This window comes from Macaca nemestrina, chromosome 3, assembly GCF_043159975.1.
Source record: "Macaca nemestrina isolate mMacNem1 chromosome 3, mMacNem.hap1, whole genome shotgun sequence".
NCBI lineage: Eukaryota > Metazoa > Chordata > Mammalia > Primates > Cercopithecidae > Macaca > Macaca nemestrina.
Window position 1 is genome coordinate 31,190,603 of NC_092127.1, and position 21,697 is coordinate 31,212,299.

A 21,697-nucleotide genomic window follows, 5' to 3' on the forward strand; every position below is an offset into this window, starting at 1 on the left:
GGGTTGAAGAAAATGTCAAGACAGGGTCTGTTATCTTTAGTATTTAGCATTGTACTTGGCTATTATGAATTAAACTGTCCCTTTCACCTCAAATTCATTTGCTGAAGTCCTAACCCCCAGTACCTCACCATGTTGCCCAGAATGTGACTATATTTGAAAATAGGTCATTGCAGATGTAATTAGTTAAGATGAGGTCACACTGGAATAGGGTGGGTTCTTAAACCAATATGTCTAGTGTAGTTATAAAAAAGGGAAGTTTGGACACAGACATACAAAAAAGAAAGACGGTATGAAGAAACACAGAAAATGATCAAGCCAAGGAGACAGACCTGGAATAAATCCTTTCTTCATAGCCTTTGGAAGGACTCAGGCTTGCTAGCACACTGATCTTGGATTTTTAGCCTTCAGACTGTGAGACAATAAATATCTGTTGTCTAAGCCTCTTAGGTCTAGGCAGTCCTAGGTATACTGGCCATGGTAGTAGGAAGTCAATACTTGGTGAATTAATAAATGGATAAATGAGTACATAAATGCATGACTAAGCGGGGTGGGAGCTAGGGGAAGACTCTCAGGGTTGAGGAGAACAAGAAAAATTTTGGTTAGTTTTTAAGTTATCCCAAAACTTTGAAATAGTTCTTGGAGTTCAATGGTGCTTTGGAGAGAACAGTAAATTTGAAATTCAAATGAAGATATGTGGAAGGAAGGTGATAAATTAGTGGTTTAGAAGTGATGAGATGGAGCAAAGCAAGAATAAACTTCTTTTCCTACCCCACTGAATTAAAGGGGAATTAGAAAAGGTGAACCTTTAATAATGTAAGCAATTGAGGATATGGTTCAAAAAATTCTCATTATCTGCTGTTCTAGACCTCATGTACATCGACAGTCTTTGAAGTGCTCAGCAAGATCTCTTTTAAGCTACCAGCATCCATAAAACAGTTGATGTCACGTCAGGAGCTCAAGGATGTGTGTGCATGCTAATGTTTTCCACTTTGATAATTGTGGCATTTTTTGGAATAGGTTCTTCGGATATTTTCCTATTGTCTACCTTGATAAAATGAATGTTTTCAGATGTCCTTCCTCACCTCTCCTTAGGTGCTTTGAACATGCAGTGATATGCTATAGAAGCCAAGAAGAAAATGCAAATGCCTTCTAGGTAATGGATATCAGAATTTAGTCATTATGTTTGAAAGATGTGTTTTATAGGCAATATCTATACACATGAACAACACGTGAAAATGAGGGCTCTGTCTTGCTCTTAAAAATAACACAATATTAAAAATAAGACACTTGGCTAGACATTTATTTGTTATATACACATATTGATTCCCATAGGAAGTATTTATAAAATGATGTTGCCTCTTGGAAAAGCAGACACCTGGTGATCACACTGCAGAAAGGATCCTTTGTGCATCATGATAGTCTCAGGGAGGTCAGTGAGCCCTGAAGCACGGTGCTCCTTGAGCTTTCAAGAGTCCCCAGGCTAGATTCCCAAACACCTGGAGCCGTGACTCTTTACTGGGTTTGGATTCTTATTTTTGGAAAAAGCTTCCATTTCTTCCACTTGCAGTTCTTCCACTACAATTGTTATGCTTCTAGTGCTTTAGAGCTAACTTAAAAATTATCTATTAAAGTCACACAATTGACTCCTATCCAGGGGGATCATACAGAGTACATGTGTTAGTGGGTTACTTTTATGGTGAGCTCATTTGACTGGGTGGTAGGTAATCTATGAGATGATTATAGAGTTGCTATCCCACTGCTTATGTGGGTGCAAGTAATTAACATGGTTTTCCTGCTCTAGGAAGTTGTAGGGGAGCAAAATATGCCACTCCAAAATGTGTTACCTTGGCGTAAAGATTATTTTGAGTTGGAGGCAAATAAGAAACAACAGATGAAGAAAGAAACCTTTCCAGAGCTTCTCTTATTTAACTAAAAGCAGAAATTTCTGAGAAATGAGAACCACCATAAATCATCTCTCTTGGGGAAGTTTTATGACCACAAAAAAGATGGAAAGTCAGTCCTGAGATGCACCTGAATAAACAAATCTTACTCTGTTTCCCTCACATAGTTACCTTCCCACAGTTTGCCACCTTTGGAAGCCTAAAACCCTTTTCCTTTGTTTTGTCCCTTCTCTATAAATTTCTTGTTCTTTGCTAAGAGGCTACATAAGCTGAAGTTCTAACCACAACTTTGAGTTACTCATCAATGAGGTTTCTTCCATGTGATGTGCACTACACACATTCATAAACTGTTTATTTTTTTCTTGTGAATGTGTCTTTTGTCAGTCTAATACTCAGGGATCCAGTCAATGTACCTTAGATGGGAAGAAGAAAAAGAAAATTTTTCCTCCCATCCAAAATCATCTAAACCTATTTCTTCTGCTGCAGAACTTGTTGAGCTACTAAAACACATCTTTAGCAAGTGGGATAAGGAGAAATATGACATGCCACCCAAGGCAGGAAACTGCCTCCTCTCTAAGACTTTCTCTCAGTTCCATGTTGCTATTCAACCTCGCACTAAGTCATGCTCCATGGTTAACCTCTTTTTTAAGCTCTCCTAACTGTGAGCTTCTGATTTGTAGCCTCTTGTCCTGGAGTAGGCTTGTGTCTATTTCCCACCTGTATTTATCTTTTTAATCAGGATAATGCTGTTTGCATTAGCCAGTTCCATGAGCTCAACCTACAATCTCTTAGGGAAGGTGTTATTATAAATTCCAAAGGACCTACCAAATGGCTAGACATACATGAAACACTGAAGAAATACAAAATGGTGCACACATTAGTTGATGGGGACTGTCTTACCATTACACACTGCCTGAACTCCAATTACATTAAAATAGTTAAGAGTTTGGCAACCAGGTGGGGCAATCAGGCCACTTGAGAACCAAAGTAAATCTGGCAAGAAACAAATGGATTATTTCTAAATATCAGTTTATTAATGTTATTAATGTTTATCATTTTAGGTAACATTTGTTGAGTACTTGTTCTGTGCCAAACGCCAGAGCTAAATGCTTTACATTTAACAGTAATTATGGGGATGATATTATTATCTCTTTCTTGGATGAGGAAATTAAAGCTTGGAGAAATTAAGCAAGATGCTCCAAGTCACAGAATTTAAATGGCACATAAGTGATTGGGATTTGAACCTGGATCTGTTTAAACTTACAGTATGTGGTCTTGACAAGGGAGATGCCCTTTGTTGTTATGTTTGGGAAGTGGTGGACCCAACTGCTCTCAGAGAGCAAACATTGTCAGAGAGCAGTGTTGCTCAGAGGATTCTGCCAGGAACTGTCTCTAAAAACAGTCTCTTTATATCCAGTAATGGGATTGCTGGGTCAAATGGTATTTCTGGTTCTAGATCCTTGAGAAATCACCACACTGTCTTCCACAATGGTTGAACTAATTTACACTCCCACCAACAGTGTAAAAACATTCCTATTTCTCCACATCCTTGCCAGCATCCTCGTTTCCAGATTTTTTAATGATCGCCATTCTAACTGGCATGAGATGGTATCTCATTATGGTTTTGATTTGCATTTTTCTAATGACCAGTGATGATGAACTTTTATTCATAAGTTTGTTGGCCACATAAATGTCTTCTTTCGAGAAGTGTCTGTTCATATCCATCGCCCACTTTTTGATGGTTTTTTTTCTTGTACATTTGTTTAAGTTCCTGGATATTAGGCCTTTGTCAGATAGATAGACTGCAAAATTTTTCTCCTATTCTGTAGGTTACCTATTTACGCTGATGATAGTTTATTTTGCTGAGCAGAAACTCTTTAGTTTAATTAGATCCCACTTGTCAATTTTGACTTCTGTTGCAATTGCTTTTAGTGTTTTAGTCATGAAGTCTTTGCCCATGCCTATAAATCATTCTACTATAAAGACACACGCACACGTAAGTTTATTGCAGCACTATTTACAATAGCAAAGACTTGGAACCAACCCAAATGCCCATCAATGATAGACTGGATAAAGAAAATGTGGCACATATACACCATGGAATACTATGTGGCCATAAAAAAGAATGGGTTCATGTCCTTTGCAGGGACGTGGATTAAGCTAGAAACTATCATTCTCAGCAAACTAACACAGGAACAGAAAAGCAAACACTGCATGTTCTCACGCATAAGTGGAAGTTGAACAATGAGAACACTTGGACACTGGGAGGGGAACATCACACACTGGAGTCTGTCGAGGGGTGAGGGGCAAGGGCAGGGAGAGCATTAGGACAAATACATAATGCGTGCGGAGATTAAAACCTAGATGATGGGTTGATGGGTGCAGCAAAACACAATGGCACATGTATACCTATGTAACAAACCGGCACGTTCAGCACATGTATCCCAGAACTTAAAAATAAAAAAATAAAAACAAATAAAAAGAAAAAAGAAAATGGGCACAAAGAAACTGGAAGATAATGGGAAAAAAATCTCTTTCTTCAGCTTGCTCTTCAGCCTTCACTTAACACTGCACTATTCTTAGAAATTTTTATTAAGTTGTTTCTAGTTTTAGGTTGATTTTCCTTGTTTCATGTTCTTTTCACAGGTTATGATACCAGTTTGACCTGAGGAAGTGATCTTTGCCTTACCACTCCCACTCCATAAGAATAAAGGGACATCAGAAGTTTCCTTCTGCAATGACTGCATAACCTACCCCATCCCCATAAAGGGTATAAACTCATACGACCTTAATTATTATTCCCACGGTGATTTTAGAAAGAGTTTATGTATGCATATGCAAGTGTGCATACACACTGGAACAGCAAAGATAAAACATGATACATTGTTGTTAACCTTCAAGTCTCTTTATATTCTTTAGTAATTGCACAAGAGGGCAAGAGTCACATGTGAAACTAATTACAGAAGATCATATTGAGTAGTGTACCCGTTAAAATGCTGTTGTGAGTTTACATTATTCATTAAAAGATTGAATATGAGAAAAAATTCTGATTTTTATAGGTTATTTCCAAAAGGAGTCGACTCCATTTTTAAAATGCTACTGTTTGGGAGGGTCTCCCTATTTCAATGAAATGACTATCTGAAAAGTACACATATTGTTTTGTTTATAAAAAATCTCTGGTGTGTTTTGTTTGGCCTTTTCTAACCACGTCACTTAGCAAATTGGTTTTTGCCCAAATGTTTTCTACATGCTGTATTATTTGACCATCTGTTGTCTTTGACACATTTTCTGAGTTTTATTTACTTTTAAAAAGTTGTTTCTCAGTGAGTTGCTCATTTTACTACTTATACAGATACTCATGTTGTATGTGAAATAAAGACCATTTGTTGTCTTTTAAAAGATCAGTGTATTTCTGAGAAACATTCCCAGCTTCTATATAATATGTGTTTTCATGTACAGCTGCCAGTCTTGGTTGATGGACTGCAATGAAAACTGGTCAGTACAAAATGGCACAAGTGACCAGAGAGCTTGGTGGATGCGGCACAGAGAGGAGAGCGTAAGATCATAAGTTGGAGAAAGCCAAGTGAGTTAACACTGCAAGATGAGAAAAGCAAGTACTGTAAATTCAGAGGATGAAGCTGACATCAGAGTCAAGAGCTAGCGACATCAGGGGCATAGGCGCATGGAAAGACTACTGAAGAGTTGTAGCAGAAGTTTGGAGGGGCTGGTACAATTCAGACAGAAAGATCAAGGAACAGAATCAAACAGAGCAAAAATATGGAAACCTGAGAGTTTGAGAGTCTAATAACAGGGGATGGGTCCGTAACTGTGTCTTAGAAGAATATAATTCCTCATCTCTGGAAAAAGAAAGGATGATGTCTGAGAGTTGGGTAGTACTTCCTAGACTAGAGAAAGGCATACCACTGAGGTGTTTTGGGTAAATCGTCTCAATAAGGGGAAGGTTAAACTCTCCTGGAATATTGACGTTTTGACTGGCATATTCTGAGTAATAATGATATAATACTTGTGGTTGGTAAGGCTTACTTGGGAATTATGACATAAAGTAAGTACTAAATGACAGTCTTGTTTGGGTATCAGATACCAGCTAAATTGGTCATGGTCAGGAGTCTCAGCTATTAATATTTGCCCATCTTCTAAATAGCATTATTGCGTTTTGCTTTTCAATAATCTTAAAATGCATCTCTGCTGTAAATAAAGAGGAAATTATGAAATGATTTTAGACATTCAAGTTTGAGGCTAGTATTCTTATGAAAATAAGCAATCCATTTTTCCAATACAACCCATTCCTGCTCAGCAGTCACAGCCCTTGCTGTGACAGAAAACTCCAATATCTATGGCAAGATCAGAGTTGCCAAGCACTTGCTAAGGTCAGTAATATGATTCATGGAAGCAAAACTGGAAATTCTTGGAAAGGCTAGCTGCTGGTTTAGGCAGCTGGTCTGATGACAGACACAGCAGAGAGCTCAGAAAGGCAGACTTTGGAACACTACATGTGGATCTTTCCACAAACATGAATCTTTCTTGGAAAGTGTATTCAGTTTATTAGACATGGTAGTCTTCTTCCCTATCAGGGATAAATGCTTCCATTGACTGATGTCAAAAGACTAAATCCCACCATTAGTTTCAGAAATCTCAAAGAACAGAGCTTTAAAAGAGGTACAAGTGTTTTCTTCTTTTAAGAGATATTTGAAACTCTGGCAAGGGTCTTGAACTATAATTTGTATAAATTGGGATGCATTCATGGAAAAAGAGGCTATTGTGCAAACTACTGGGATGCAGGGATACTCACATAAAAATGAGTAAATTTAGGCTTTACTTATCTTTCTCCTGCTGATTGAATTTACTTGATGACCTTAGATGAGTCATGTAATGTCTTTGTATCTCAACTTTTTCCTTTGAAAATGTAAATAAGGTTGACATACAGTACAAGTAAGAGTTTGTTTCTAGTCCATGGCTCTTTGGATATTTTGTTTATACTTGTAACATCGCCTGTATTCCAAATAAATTCCTCAATAAATCAGATTTTGGAAAAATCTGACATGAAGATGGCAAACCCTATCTATTTTTTGTTTGAAGTCGATTCATGACAGAAAAATGAGGTTTGATATTCATTGCCTTTTCTTCTCCCTAAAATACCAATTTTTTGGAACAAAATAGAATTGCTGCTTCTTTCAAGTTATTTTTTCAAGAAGAATTTGAACTTGCTCATTGCATTTTATTCTAAAGAAAATTGTGCTTTTAAAAGCCCTCTCCCCCTATATTTTACAAGCAAATTCTGTTTTGAGATTAAATTTGTTATCTTTTTAAATTTTAAAGTAATTGACTCGGAGACCCCTCTCTCAATTTAAACTAAGAATATAAAATTTCTCAAAAATCATCCTGAATAAAATTGATAATAAAGGGTTTTATACAACTTGCCTCAGTTTACCATTAAAACACTAATTCAGATTCTGTTGTTAATTTCAGAATGAGGAGATAGTAGAAAACAAGGCGACACTTACTGTCCAGAGAGATCTTTGATTTACATCATTCATTGATGGGATTATTTTACTTATGTAATGAAATTCCTGATTCTAATTACACATACCTTAAAATTATTTAATTACATGTGAAGTTGGATTTCAAACTTGTTTGCTTAATGGAATCACTGGGGGAACTTACAATTGCTGCATATACAGGTCTTTCCTCCAGATATCCTGATTCAATCGATCTGGGTTTGGCTTTGGAATCAGGAGTTTCAAGAGCTCATCGTGTGATCTTAATAGTGCAGCTACTGGTCTAGAGATGGGACATGATTGGGAATCAAAAGACACTGGCTTCAATAATAATCTTCATTAAGTAGAAGGTACCCAAGGATAAGGCAGGAGGCAGAAGGCAAACACTGCATCTACCAAACTACCTCTAGCTAAGATGAAGCTTCAAGATGATAGATTAGGTTTTTTATTCTTCTCATCTAGAAGATCTGACCTGGCAAAATATTGCTTTGGATTCGCAGTGATGAAATTGTCATAGCTTCTGGAGGGGTTATCTGACGAATTCCCGAATGTGTACATTTTCTGTGTTATAGTAATAATGGATAGAAATAAATCACTGGCCTTTTAAAATCAGGGTTTTTTTTGGCAACAGCAGCACAATGTAATAAAAAATAAAACACCTTCTAAGACTGCAGTGTAATTTCTCTTTAAAAAGCTTTGAGACCAATTTTTCTTATAAGTATAATGAAAAACTTTGCTCTGTCATGAGTATTGAATACTTAAAAGGGTCTGAACAGAATTTGAAAAATTTCTAGAGAAAGCTGAATTGACTTTTATATAAGCATACTCACTCAGAAAATATACTAGCCAATGACATGTCTAAACATTTCATTTTCTAATAAAAATATGAACTGCTACCCTAGGAAATGAAATAGGAAAGACAGCATAAATCATTGTTTCAATGATTACAAATGTCATCTAGGTGCTGTGTCCTGTGTGTACCTTGGTGATTGACTGTCATCTCAGTCTTCCTGCATGTAACCAAGTAAGATGATCACTACTAGTTCCCAGGTTGGAGAAATTTGAGGTTTAGAGTGAACTGTGATGAAGGTTAGCTCTGGAGGTGATGCTGACACCTTCTAATACAGAATTTATCTCTAAGTTGCTTTAGAGGCTCAGAAAACCTCATCAGGATAACTTTTCAATTTTTCTTTGGCTGATAATTAAAAGAAAACATTTTTCTAATTATGTAATTCACAAATGATTCCAATATCATCAAACATTTTCCATATTGAACGGACTTGATAAAAGATTACATTAATTCATGTAATAAAATAGAAAAACTATAATTGAAATCTGAATGAGGGAAGACATACAATAATGCAAGATGGGGAAAAAAGAGTTTAAAATATGCAGGTCATGGTGTTCTACATAGTTACTAAAGTTGAGCAACAGATTTGCTTCTAGGTTTCCTGGTTTTCAAAGAAAAAAGGGCACAAGAAAAATAGTACATATTTTTATGTCATCTCTGAAAAGAAAACACACTAGTTCTCAGGGAAAAATTCACATTGTTCTCAGAAAGACAGACAAGAATAAACTCTTTAAAAATCATTATCGGAGAGAGGAGGGCTGAACTGTTCTATGCCCTCCTCAGTCAGTAAATTCCTTAAATATTTAGAGTCTGCTACTTCTGTCAACAACTTTGAGAAAGCTGAATATCAAATTATGCTGGCTCAGTGGATCCAAAGTGTGCTATCAAGTCTTTTCATAGAGACTTCATCATTAACCAAGTCTGAAGAGATGTGTGAAGGCTGTGTTTATGCAAACCCACCAGTTCTCAAATAGTGTCACTACTATTGTTATATAATATTGTTATATCTCTCATTTGGATTCATTCCTGAAACCAACATGATATCCACATTAACCAATTGGATCCATGGATCCACGTGGCTTTTAATTTATACAGAAGTTATAGACTGGGTGAAATTAAGACAGGGGTTCTTTTCCCTGCCAGTGTCTCAGAATCTCCTATGGAAAATGTATAAACATCTTAGGGCTCTATGCGAGTTTCACAAAGTCAGAATATCTGAGACGTGAATATTTTTAAAAAGTTTTGCAGGTAGGGATTTTGATGCAATGTCAGAATTGAAAATAACTGCAGAAGCAACTGCTACTGTCTGCCAAAGAAAAAGATTATGCAGTGCATTCGAAGGAGGAGAAGGAGGAAGAGAAATTGTTAACAACCACCTTAGAGAGTTGATTGGTACCAACTTCTGTATTTTATAGCTGCCTTAGAACATAGCCAATTCTTTATAAAAAGTTCCTCATGTGTTGCTTATAAATACCACGACATTTAAAAACTATAACAGCATAGTTTCTTGTATTCCTGTAGCACATTTTATTAAAAATGACTTCATAATACATTAAAACTTTTGTAACAACTTGATCCAAAATAGAGGTAACCTTTGCCATCTCTGTTTTCTGCACTGATCTCATATATCTTCACTTCCTTCCACTTCCATTAAGATAGCCTGTGTAAGAGGCCCTGGATGGGGTGGAATGGAGGTTACACAGAGCCTAGTAAAGTTAAAATGACTTCCAGAAGTTTCCTTGTCATTATGTCTCATTTCTGTAGTTACTATGACCAAAAAGAGACGGTCTGTGAAACCCAATGGCTGTATACAATGTTACCTCAAACAAGTACTTCTGATGGTTCAGGGATGGGTAACTGATACTGAAATACCATTTCCAGAGCTGGATGTCTAGCTTATCTCTGAAGTCAGATTTTAGTTTTTTCTCTTTATGAACTTTATTAGTGCATCTTTTATACCCATGTCTCACATGATATGTCAGTGTGAATATTTCCAATGTATTTTAAATAAGAAAGATTGATGTGTAGTTTAAATTAGAAGGATAGAGCTTATTCTTGTTTGGTTCATGAATTTGACACTCTATCATTGAATTGGATTGGCTTTGAGTCTTGTGGTTTGTGGTTAGAGTCCCCCTCAAAATCCCCAATTTTAAGGGCCTAAAATCCATCTTTTTTATCCTCTCTATCTCTTTGCTTAGAGACCACACGCATAATAAGCAGGTACCAGAGATGCTTTCCACTTTTTTTTTTCCCCTCAGTGTACTAATCTGTTCCTCTCTCTTCTTCCCCCCCAAAAAATCCAGTTATTTTTTGTGTTATGAACAGATCTAGCCAGTGTAATCAGATTTTTCTGCATGTGTAATTATTTTATCAAAATAAAATTTCCCACAAGACTCTTCTCCATCAACTCTGAAATTCTGGGTCTGACAACATACCCAAAGAAGGCTCTTGAAAATCACCTCTTAAAATTTGGAAGAAAATATGACCAAATCTTTCCTATAACATTTATTGTACTACAAATGAATAAAGAACAATTTATGTTTTAAAAGGTGACCAATACAACAGTTGAGATCAGGAAATTAATGTTTTAGTGCCTTTTGCTCAGTTTTAGCCAGCATGCTACAGTCCACTTTTTGTTTACTTTGGGGGTTGGGGGAGGGCTCAAAGTGGGGCATTGTCATCCTTCTGTGGAATTTTATTTTCCTCAAAGTTTTGGTTCATGTCAGTGAGTACTATTGCTGTTATGTAAATTAAATGAGACATCATCTGTCTGTGCGCCAGCAATGCCTTTCATCTTTATGTTCTTTTCTACTCTGTCTCTTTTCAGTGATTTCAAAAATGCACTCTTTTTACCATTGTGCATTTGTGTCAGTTTGGTTAGACAAGGCTGCTGATTAAGTTTGTCAACAGGCAAAGAGGAGTTTGAGTGATGAGCCTCTTTCACTGAATTTATTGATGGACTAAAATTCTTGGCAGTTTATTTAAAAGCATTAAAGTTGCCAATACCATATGTAGACTCACAGGGAAAAGAAGTTCCAACTTTATTTTCTTCAGTTGGGCTTTTCCATTGTGTAGGTTTTGTAAGTAGAGCAGCAGATTTAGAGACTAAATCTTTGTAAACACTTGAATGAGTTCCATTCTTACCTGGCTGTTACTAAAGATTTCCTACTACTGGCTGTGAGTCTATTATTTTGTATTACCTAGCTTAATGACCAGAGCTCAATACGTTAGCCCTCAATACCTTGATTAATACCTTGGAGCTCTAGATTTACGATTCGGAGGTATTCCCACACACCAGGAGCTAAAGATCTGTTCTGATTTGGTTCTCCCTCATGTTCAGGATTTAAAAATAGAAAATCCTCAGCTTCAAATGGTTTACAATTACTCTTGTTTTCTTTCCTTCTCGTTTCATTATCAGGGATGTTGTTTTCATGTAGACCTTGTCTTTTTCCAGAATGGAAAATACTGCTATAAGAACAGGAGCTTCTACCATGGTATCCCCCTCAATGATTTATGTGTCCAGTACCATTTCTTCCATGTATGTCATCCATTTTATTCTTTCCATATAAAGTTACCTCCATTAAGACATCCAACACCAGAATCAAAGTCATCTGAAGAGTTGTGTTGTTGATAACTTACATCATAACAATTTTATGTCCATGAAAAGTTTTCAGAATGCTTCTCAAAATTCAATAACAATTTTGTTGATGATGGTGGAGTAGGAAAACGAAGGCAGGCTGGAGCAAAGTCACACTGTGCCATTTATATCCAGTCTCTCCAACTCAGTGAAACAAGGCTTCAACACCTCATGGTAAGTCCAAATTCCAACGGGACTGCACAGGAAGGTGATGGTTTTTTCTCTGTAATATTTATGTGTCCCAGTTAAATTTATTTTCTTCTGAAATAATATCCACATGTTCAAAGATACTTAACCTATGGCTATTTGACATAAAGTCACTTTAAATCACCTACCCATACTTCTGTTTTAAAGTTTTATTAAATATAATTTTATATGTAATGTATATATAATTTTTTTAAAAAGAAAGAAAATCAATAATCTTGTATTGGGCTGTACTGAACATTATTTCTTTGTAAATGAATGTTGTAGAAAGAGGACTTTGGTTGATCCCACATTTACTTTCTTTCTGTCATATTTATAAAACACGTGTGTGTGTGTGTTTTCTTTAGAGATAGATTCTTGCTAGTTGCCCAGGCTGGTCTCAAACCCCTGGCTTCAAGTGATGCTCCTGCCTCGGCCTCTCAAAATGCTGAAATTATAGGCATGTGCCACCATACCTGTACCGGTTTTAAAGTTTTTATATGGCTATCTCCAGAATTAGCCAAGTTTCTTAGATTTAAGATCAAAGTCTTCTTTATTATTCCATGCACTTATCACTATTGTCCTTATCTACTCCACATGAAATATCTAATTTATGAGCCAAATAGCAAAAACAAAAAGAAAATTTTACATCTGAAGAGCATTCTTAAACATCAGCATAAACAGAGACACACCATAGCTATCTGAATACTACCATGCTGCTGAGAAGCTGCAACATCTTAAACCTCCACATATATAAAATGGAAAAATCTTTGTATTCTTTCAATGTCTTCATTTAGAAAAGCTGTCCCATTGTGACATGAAAAGGACTGAGGTCAACCTCCTAGAACTTTTAATAAAAGTAAAAATAAACTGCCATGAAACTTTAGCAATATCTAAACTGCTGCAACTACTCATTACACAAATCAAACATATCTTACAGTTTTGGCTGAAGAATACCAACAACAGGAGAGGGGTTGGAGTAGGTAAGAAAATACCATAAGCTGAAATACTTTAACCAGTTATGTAATTTGTTTGAACCAAAATACTGAAGAAATGCCTGTGTCTCTTTTTAAGTACCTTGCTGAATTGTTCACTACTATCAATTCACTTCAGAGACAATTCTTGCCAATTTTAATACTTTTCAGGCAAAGTTATAAAAAATCACAATTCGAAAATGGACACTTGAAATATCTAGGACCTTTTACATAAAACCTAGAAGATGATCTTCATATCTGAAGGGGCAGCAGGAGAGACTTCTAGCCTAAGAAACTGCTCATGCCCTAGGGGGAAAATAAAAGAGCTCTGCTTCTCTTCTGAATTTGTTTTGTTCAACCTCAGGGTCTCTCTGTTCATCTCTTATTTTGGGGCTATAGGAACGAGTATCCCTGCTCTACCTGTTAAACATTTTGACTGGCGTATTTACCAGGGCATTGGGTAATTGCTATTATATACTTGGGACGGAGATCAGAGAGCAGTTTTTGACCCCTTCTATGCCTGTGCTTTTTATGGTATATAAAATTTATTCTGTTTGGAGTTGAAAATTTTGACTACAATGTACGCAAATAAATTAGGAAAGATATTTCAATTCATATGATAGGCATGAACAAATGAACTTCCTCTGACACTAGACATTTTCAACACTATTACAGTCTGCATTTAAAGAAGTACAAATAACAGTATCATATCCATTAGTATTTACATATTAGGCACTCATTTGTACATGACACTGAGCTAGGAGCTGTGAAGCATTAGAAATTGTGTATCTCAAGGTCCTCACTGTCAAGGAATTGACAGTTTGATTGATTAGAGAAGACTTAAAAATTTCACAAACATTGGAGAATTCACTATATTTTAACTTGGAGCTTACTCTCCCACTTTCATCCTTGGTATGTCTGATCTGCAGAATGCTAATATAGAATGTAGCAAAACCATATGAGCGCCTGTGTTACACATCTATAAATGCCTTCATCTGGCATTTCAGAGGTACTCTTACTTATTCTAATCAATTTCTTTTCCCAGTTCTTATCACAACTACTTCACATCTTTATCACTTTTCTTGGGTCCTCTTGTTTGCCTTAATTCTTTGTGATTTTATTGCCATTTATTTCCTGACTTATGTTTATCAACGCATCATCTTATTCTGTATTAAAGGAAGACATACTTTTTCTGAACTCTAGTAGCTGATAGTCTCATCATTTACTCATCATTTCATCATTTACTCAGACAATCAGGCAAGTAATCTTGTTACCATCTTTGACCCTCCACTTTTCCTCTTCTCCATGTCTGATTGGTATAAGCGATGCTGTCCATTTAGGATCTGAGAGTAAAAAAAATTAACATGGGACCAGACAAAAAAGAAGTATTAGAATAATACTTGGCTGTGTTGACAAAATTTGTTCTGGAAACCAATGTTTGAATATTCTTGCTTTTGTTTCTTTTTTTCAGTGTTTTTAGCTGTGAATAATTGTTACATGCATGTTCTTTGCTTACAGTCATCTCCTGAGGTGGGAGTTGTTTATTTCTATCCCAATGACCTGAGGTTCCCTCCATGTCTGGACTTGGTTATAATTAACTTGATTCATATGAGTCATATCAGTTTTTTAAATTGGCCTCTATGCCTCTGTTTCTTTATTCTGACTTAAGTCACCTACGTTGCCTTATTCCAGCCTCTATATTCCCCTTGTAGTTTGGTTTTTGTTCCTCCGATGTTGGCTTTGATATGATTTTTGTTTTTGCTCTTGGATATGCTTCCTTTAAATGTCTTATTCTCCCCCACTGTTGTAATAACTGCCCACTAACTTGTCTTCTTGCCTCCAGTCTTGCCCATCCCTTCAGCTTTCACATTAGTACTCTCCACCTGCAATTTCTTGTTCATGCAATATAAGATCTTTCACACATCAGTTTCTACTCGCATCTATGTCTGCTCTCCAAATGCACAATTTTCCTGCTGTATTGTACTATTCACTGTGGCCCAGCAAGTTTGGATTTGGCACCATTTGAGAGAGTCCAGGAGTGGTCTATTCTTTCTTGTCTGAAGAAAAACAAATAACAATACAAAGGCACACTATAATGATGAGCAAAGAACATTGAAATAATTTTGTAATAAAGAAATGTAGGGCGGAGCAAGATGGCCGAATAGGAACAGCTCCAGTCTCCAACTCCCAGCGCGAGCGACACAGAAGACCGGTGATTTCTGCATTTTCAACTGAGGTACTGGGTTCATCTCACTGGGGAGTGCCGGACGATCGGTGCTGGTCAGCTGCTGCAGCCCGACCAGCGAGAGCTGAAGCAGGGCGAGGCATTGCCTCACCTGGGAAGCGCAAGGGGGAAGGGAATCCCTTTTCCTAGCCAGGGGAACTGAGACACACAACACCTGGAAAATCGGGTAACTCCCACCCCAATACTGCGCTTTAAGCAAACAGGCACACCAGGAGATCATATCCCACACCTGGCCGGGAGGGTCCCACACCCACGGAGCCTCCCTCATTGCTAGCACAGCAGTCTGTGATCTACCGGCAAGGCAGCAGCGAGGCTGGGGGAGGGGCGCCCGCCATTGCTGAGGCTTAAGTAGGTAAACAAAGCTGCTGGGAAGCTCGAACTGGGTGGAGCTCACAGCAGCTCAAGGAAACCTGCCTGTCTCTGTAGACTCCACCTCTGGGGACAGGGCAATAACAAACACAGCAGACACCTCTGCAGACGCAAACGACTCTGTCTGACAGCTTTGAAGAGAGCAGTGGATCTCCCAACATGGAGGTTGAGATCTGAGAAGGGACAGACTCCCTGCTCAAGTGGGTCCCTGACCCCTGAGTAGCCTAACTGGGAGACATCCCCCACTAGGGGCAGTCTGACACCCCACACCTCACAGGGTGGAGTACACCCCTGAGAGGAAGCTTCCAAAGCAAGAATCAGACAGGTACACTCGCTGTTCAGAAATATTCTATCTTCTGCAGCCTCTGCTGCTGATACCCAGGCAAACAGGGTCTGGAGTGGACCTCAAGCAATCTCCAACAGACCTACAGCTGAGGGTCCTGACTGTTAGAAGGAAAACTATCAAACAGGAAGGACACCTACACCAAAACTCCATCAGAACATCACCATCATCAAAGACCAGAGGCAGATAAAACCACAAAGATGGGGAAAAAGCAGGGCAGAAAAGCTGGAAATTCAAAAAATAAGAGCGCATCTCCCCCGGCAAAGGAGCGCAGCTCATCGCCAGCAACGGATCAAAGCTGGACGGAGAATGACTTTGACGAGATGAGAGAAGAAGGCTTCAGTCCATCAAATTTCTCAGAGCTAAAGGAGGAATTACGTACCCAGAGCAAAGAAACTAAAAATCTTGAAAAAAAAGTGGAAGAATTGATGGCTAGAGTAATTAATGCAGAGAAGGTCCTAAACGAAATGAAAGAGATGAAAACCATGACATGAGAAATACGTGACAAATGCACAAGCTTCAGTAACTGACTCCATCAACTGGAAGAAAGAGTATCTGCGATTGAGGATCAAATGAATGAAATGAAGCGAGAAGAGAAACCAAAAGAAAAAAGAAGAAAAAGAAATGAACAAAGCCTGCAAGAAGTATGGGATTATGTAAAAAGACCAAATGTACGTCTGATTGGGGTGCCTGAAAGTGAGGGGGAAAATGGAACCAAGTTGGAAAACACTCTTCAGGATATCATCCAGGAGAACTTCCCCAACCTAGTAGGGCAGGCCAACATTCAAATCCAGGAAATACAGAGAACGCCACAAAGATACTCCTCGAGAAGAGCAACTCCAAGACACATAATTGCCAGATTCACCAAAGTTGAAATGAAGGAAAAAATCTTAAGGGCAGCCAGAGAGAAAGGTCGGGTTACCCACAAAGGGAAGCCCATCAGACTAACAGCAGATCTCTCGGCAGAAACTCTCCAAGCCAGAAGAGAGTGGGGGCCAATATTCAACATTCTTAAAGAAAAGAATTTTAAACCCAGAATTTCATATCCAGCCAAACTAAGTTTCATAAGTGAAGGAGAAATAAAATCCTTTACAGATAAGCAAATGCTTAGAGATTTTGTCACCACTAGGCCTGCCTTACAAGAGACCCTGAAGGAAGCACTCAACATGGAAAGGAACAACCGGTACCAGCCATTGCAAAAACATGCCAAAATGTAAAGACCATCGAGGCTAGGAAGAAACTGCATCAACTAATGAGCAAAATAACCAGTTAATATCATAATGGCAGGATCAAGTTCACACATAACAATATTAACCTTAAATGTAAATGGACTAAATGCTCCAATTAAAAGACACAGACTGGCAAACTGGATAAAGAGTCAAGACCCATCAGTCTGCTGTATTCAGGAGACCCATCTCACACGCAGAGACATACATAGGCTCAAAATAAAGGGATGGAGGAAGATTTACCAAGCAAATGGAGAACAAAAAAAAGCGGGGGTTGCAATACTAGTCTCTGATAAAACAGACTTTAAACCATCAAAGATCAAAAGAGACAAAGAAGGCCATTACATAATGGTAAAGGGATCAATTCAACAGGAAGAGCTAACTATCCTAAATATATATGCACCCAATACAGGAGCACCCAGATTCATCAAGCAAGTCCTTAGAGACTTACAAAGAGACTTAGACTCCCATACAATAATAATGGGAGACTTCAACACTCCACTGTCAACATTAGACAGATCAACGAGACAGAAAGTTAACAAGGATATCCAGGAATTGAACTCATCTCTGCAGCAAGCAGACCTAATAGACATCTATAGAACTCTCCACCCCAAATCAACAGAATATACATTCTTCTTAGCACCACATCGTACTTACTCCAAAATCGACCACATAATTGGAAGTAAAGCACTCCTCAGCAAATGTACAAGAACAGAAATTATAACAAACTGTCTCTCAGACCACAGTGCAATCAAACTAGAACTCAGGACTAAGAAACTCAATCAAAACCGCTCAACTACATGGAAACTGAACAACCTGCTCCTGAATGACTACTGGGTACATAACGAAATGAAGGCAGAAATAAAGATGTTCTTTGAAACCAATGAGAACAAAGATACAACATACCAGAATCTCTGGGACACATTTAAAGCAGTGTGTAGAGGGAAATTTATAGCACTAAATGCCCACAAGAGAAAGCAGGAAAGATCTAAAATTGACACTCTAACATCGCAATTAAAAGAACTAGAGAAGCAAGAGCAAACACATTCGAAAGCTAGCAGAAGGCAAGAAATAACTAAGATCAGAGCAGAACTGAAGGAGATAGAGACACAAAAAACTCTCCAAAAAATCAATGAATCCAGGAGTTGGTTTTTTGAAAAGATCAACAAAATTGACAGACCACTAGCAAGACTAATAAAGAAGAAAAGAGAGAAGAATCAAATCGACGCAATTAAAAATGATAAAGGGGATATCACCACCGACCCCACAGAAATACAAACTACCATCAGAGAATACTATAAACACCTCTACGCAAATAAACTAGAAAATCTAGAAGAAATGGATAATTTCCTGGACACTTACACTCTTCCAAGACTAAACCAGGAAGAAGTTGAATCCCTGAATAGACCAATAGCAGGCTCCGAAATTGAGGCAATAATTAATAGCCTACCAACCAAAAAAAGTCCAGGACCAGATGGATTCACAGCTGAATTCTACCAGAGGTACAAGGAGGAGTTGGTACCATTCCTTCTGAAACTATTCCAATCAATAGAAAAAGAGGGAATCCTCCCTAACTCATTTTATGAGGCCAACATCATCCTGATACCAAAACCTGGCAGAGACACAACAAAAAAAGAGAATTTTAGACCAATATCCCTGATGAACATCGATGCAAAAATCCTCAATAAAATACTGGCAAACCGGATTCAGCAACACATCAAACAGCTTATCCACCATGATCAAGTGGGCTTCATCCCTGGGATGCAAGGCTGGTTCAACATTCGCAAATCAATCAACATAATCCAGCATATAAACAGAACCAAAGACAAGAACCACATGATTATCTCAATAGATGCAGTAAAGGCTTTTGACAAAATTCAACAGCCCTTCATGCTAAAAACGCTCAATAAATTCGGTATTGATGGAACGTACCTCAAAATAATAAGAGCTATTTATGACAAACCCACAGCCAATATCATACTGAATGGGCAAAAACTGGAAAAATTCCCTTTGAAAACTGGCACAAGACAGGGATGCCCTCTCTCACCACTCCTATTCAACATAGTGTTGGAAGTTCTGGCTAGGGCAATCAGGCAAGAGAAAGAAATCAAGGGTATTCAGTTAGGAAAAGAAGAAGTCAAACTGTCCCTGTTTGCAGATGACATGATTGTATATTTAGAAAACCCCATCGGCTCAGCCCAAAATCTCCTTAAGCTGATAAGCAACTTCAGCAAAGTCTCAGGATACAAAATTAATGTGCAAAAATCACAAGCATTCTTATACACCAGTAACAGACAAACAGAGAGCCAAATCAGGAATGAACTTCCATTCACAATTGCTTCAAAGAGAATCAAATACCTAGGAATCCAACTTACAAGGGATGTAAAGGACCTCTTCAAGGAGAACTACAAACCACTGCTCAGTGAAATCAAAGAGGACACAAACAAATGGAAGAACATACCATGCTCATGGACAGGAAGAATCAATATCGTGAAAATGGCCATACTGCCCAAGGTAATTTATAGATTCAATGCCATCCCCATCAAGCTACCAATGAGTTTCTTCACAGAATTGGAAAAAACTGCTTTAAAGTTCATATGGAACCAAAAAAGAGCCCGCATCTCCAAGACAATCCTAAGTCAAAAGAACAAAGCTGGAGGCATCACGCTACCTGACTTCAAACTATACTACAAGGCTACAGTAACCAAAACAGCATGGTACTGGTACCAAAACAGAGATATAGACCAATGGAACAGAACAGAGTCCTCAGAAATAATACCACACATCTACAGCCATCTGATCTTTGACAAACCTGAGAGAAACAAGAAATGGGGAAAGGATTCCCTATTTAATAAATGGTGCTGGGAAAATTGGCTAGCCATAAGTAGAAAGCTGAAACTGGATCCTTTCCTTACTCCTTATACGAAAATTAATTCAAGATGGATTAGAGACTTAAATGTTAGACCTAATACCATAAAAATCCTAGAGGAAAACCTAGGTAGTACCATACAGGACATAGGCATGGGCAAAGACTTCATGTCTAAAACACCAAAAGCAATGGCAGCAAAAGCCAAAATTGACAAATGGGATCTCATTAAATTAAAGAGCTTCTGCACAGCAAAAGAAACTACCATTAGAGTGAACAGGCAACCTACAGAATGGGAGAAAATTTTTGCAATCTACTCATCTGACAAAGGGCTAATATCCAGAATCTACAAAGAACTCAAACAAATTTACAAGAAAAAAACAAACAACCCCATCAAAAAGTGGGCAAAGGATATGAACAGACATTTCTCAAAAGAAGACATTCATACAGCCAACAGACACATGAAAAAATGCTCATCATCACTGGCCATCAGAGAAATGCAAATCAAAACCACAATGAGATACCATCTCACACCAGTTAGAATGGCGATCATTAAAAAGTCAGGAAACAACAGGTGCTGGAGAGGATATGGAGAAATAGGAACACTTTTACGCTGTTGGTGGGATTGTAAACTAGTTCAACCATTATGGAAAACAGTATGGCGATTCCTCAAGGATCTAGAACTAGATGTACCATATGACCCAGCCATCCCATTACTGGGGATATACCCAAAGGATTATAAATTATGCTGCTATAAAGACACATGCACACGTATGTTTATTGCGGCACTATTCACAATAGCAAAGACTTGGAATCAACCCAAATGTCCATCAGTGACAGATTGGATTAAGAAAATGTAGCACATATACACCATGGAATACTATGCAGCCATCAAAAAGGATGAGTTTGCGTCCTTTGTAGGGACATGGATGCAGCTGGAAACCACCATTCTTAGCAAACTATCACAAGAACAGAAAACCAAACACCGCATGTTCTCACTCATAGGTGGGAACTGAATAATGAGATCACTTGGACTCAGGAAGGGGAACATCACACACAGGGGCCTATCATGGGGAGGGGGGAGGGGGAGGGATTGCATTGGGAGTTATACCTGATGTAAATGATGAGTTGATGGGTGCAGCACAGCAACATGGCACAAGTATACATATGTAACAAACCTGCACGTTATGCACATGTACCCTACAACTTAAAGTATAATAATAATAAATAAAAAAAAAAAAAAAAAAAGAAATGTAAAAGCCAAAACAAAACCATAAAATGCCTAGGTAATCAAGTGATGCTATAAGAGTAATGACATATCAATTTCAACTGTCAAATTGATATAAAATTTTAAAATAACAAATCAAGTATAGATGATGTTTGATTGTAGGTAATCTCATAGACATGAACAATTGTCTTCTCTCTTGCATCATTAATTTTCTCTCACTATACAGAAGAATAGAACTTTGAATAGCTCAAAGAATCTTGCCAGAGAAGAAACAAAGTTAGAGACTCTAATTATTTGATTTCAAGAATTACTACAGAGCTACAGCAATCAAGACAGAGAGGTACTGACATGAAAACAGA

General features: G+C 37.8%; 2 long non-coding RNA genes and 1 pseudogene across 2 annotated transcripts in view; 1 reads left to right on the plus strand and 2 right to left on the minus strand.

Annotated features, from left to right (window-relative positions):
* LOC105488637 (uncharacterized) overlaps positions 1 to 6,906 on the plus strand; it is a 111,264-nt gene extending 104,358 nt beyond the window's left edge. Inside the window, exon 3 of the long non-coding RNA XR_011620867.1 lies at positions 4,548 to 6,906. This is a non-coding gene — a long non-coding RNA (uncharacterized lncRNA). The remainder of the gene's footprint in view (positions 1 to 4,547) is intronic.
* The window catches only part of LOC139362297 (uncharacterized), a 100,347-nt gene that overhangs the window by 32,301 nt on the left and 46,349 nt on the right, over positions 1 to 21,697 (minus strand). The gene's annotated exons all lie outside the window — the stretch shown is intronic.
* LOC105488662 (vasculin pseudogene) lies at positions 10,929 to 12,226 on the minus strand (annotated as a pseudogene).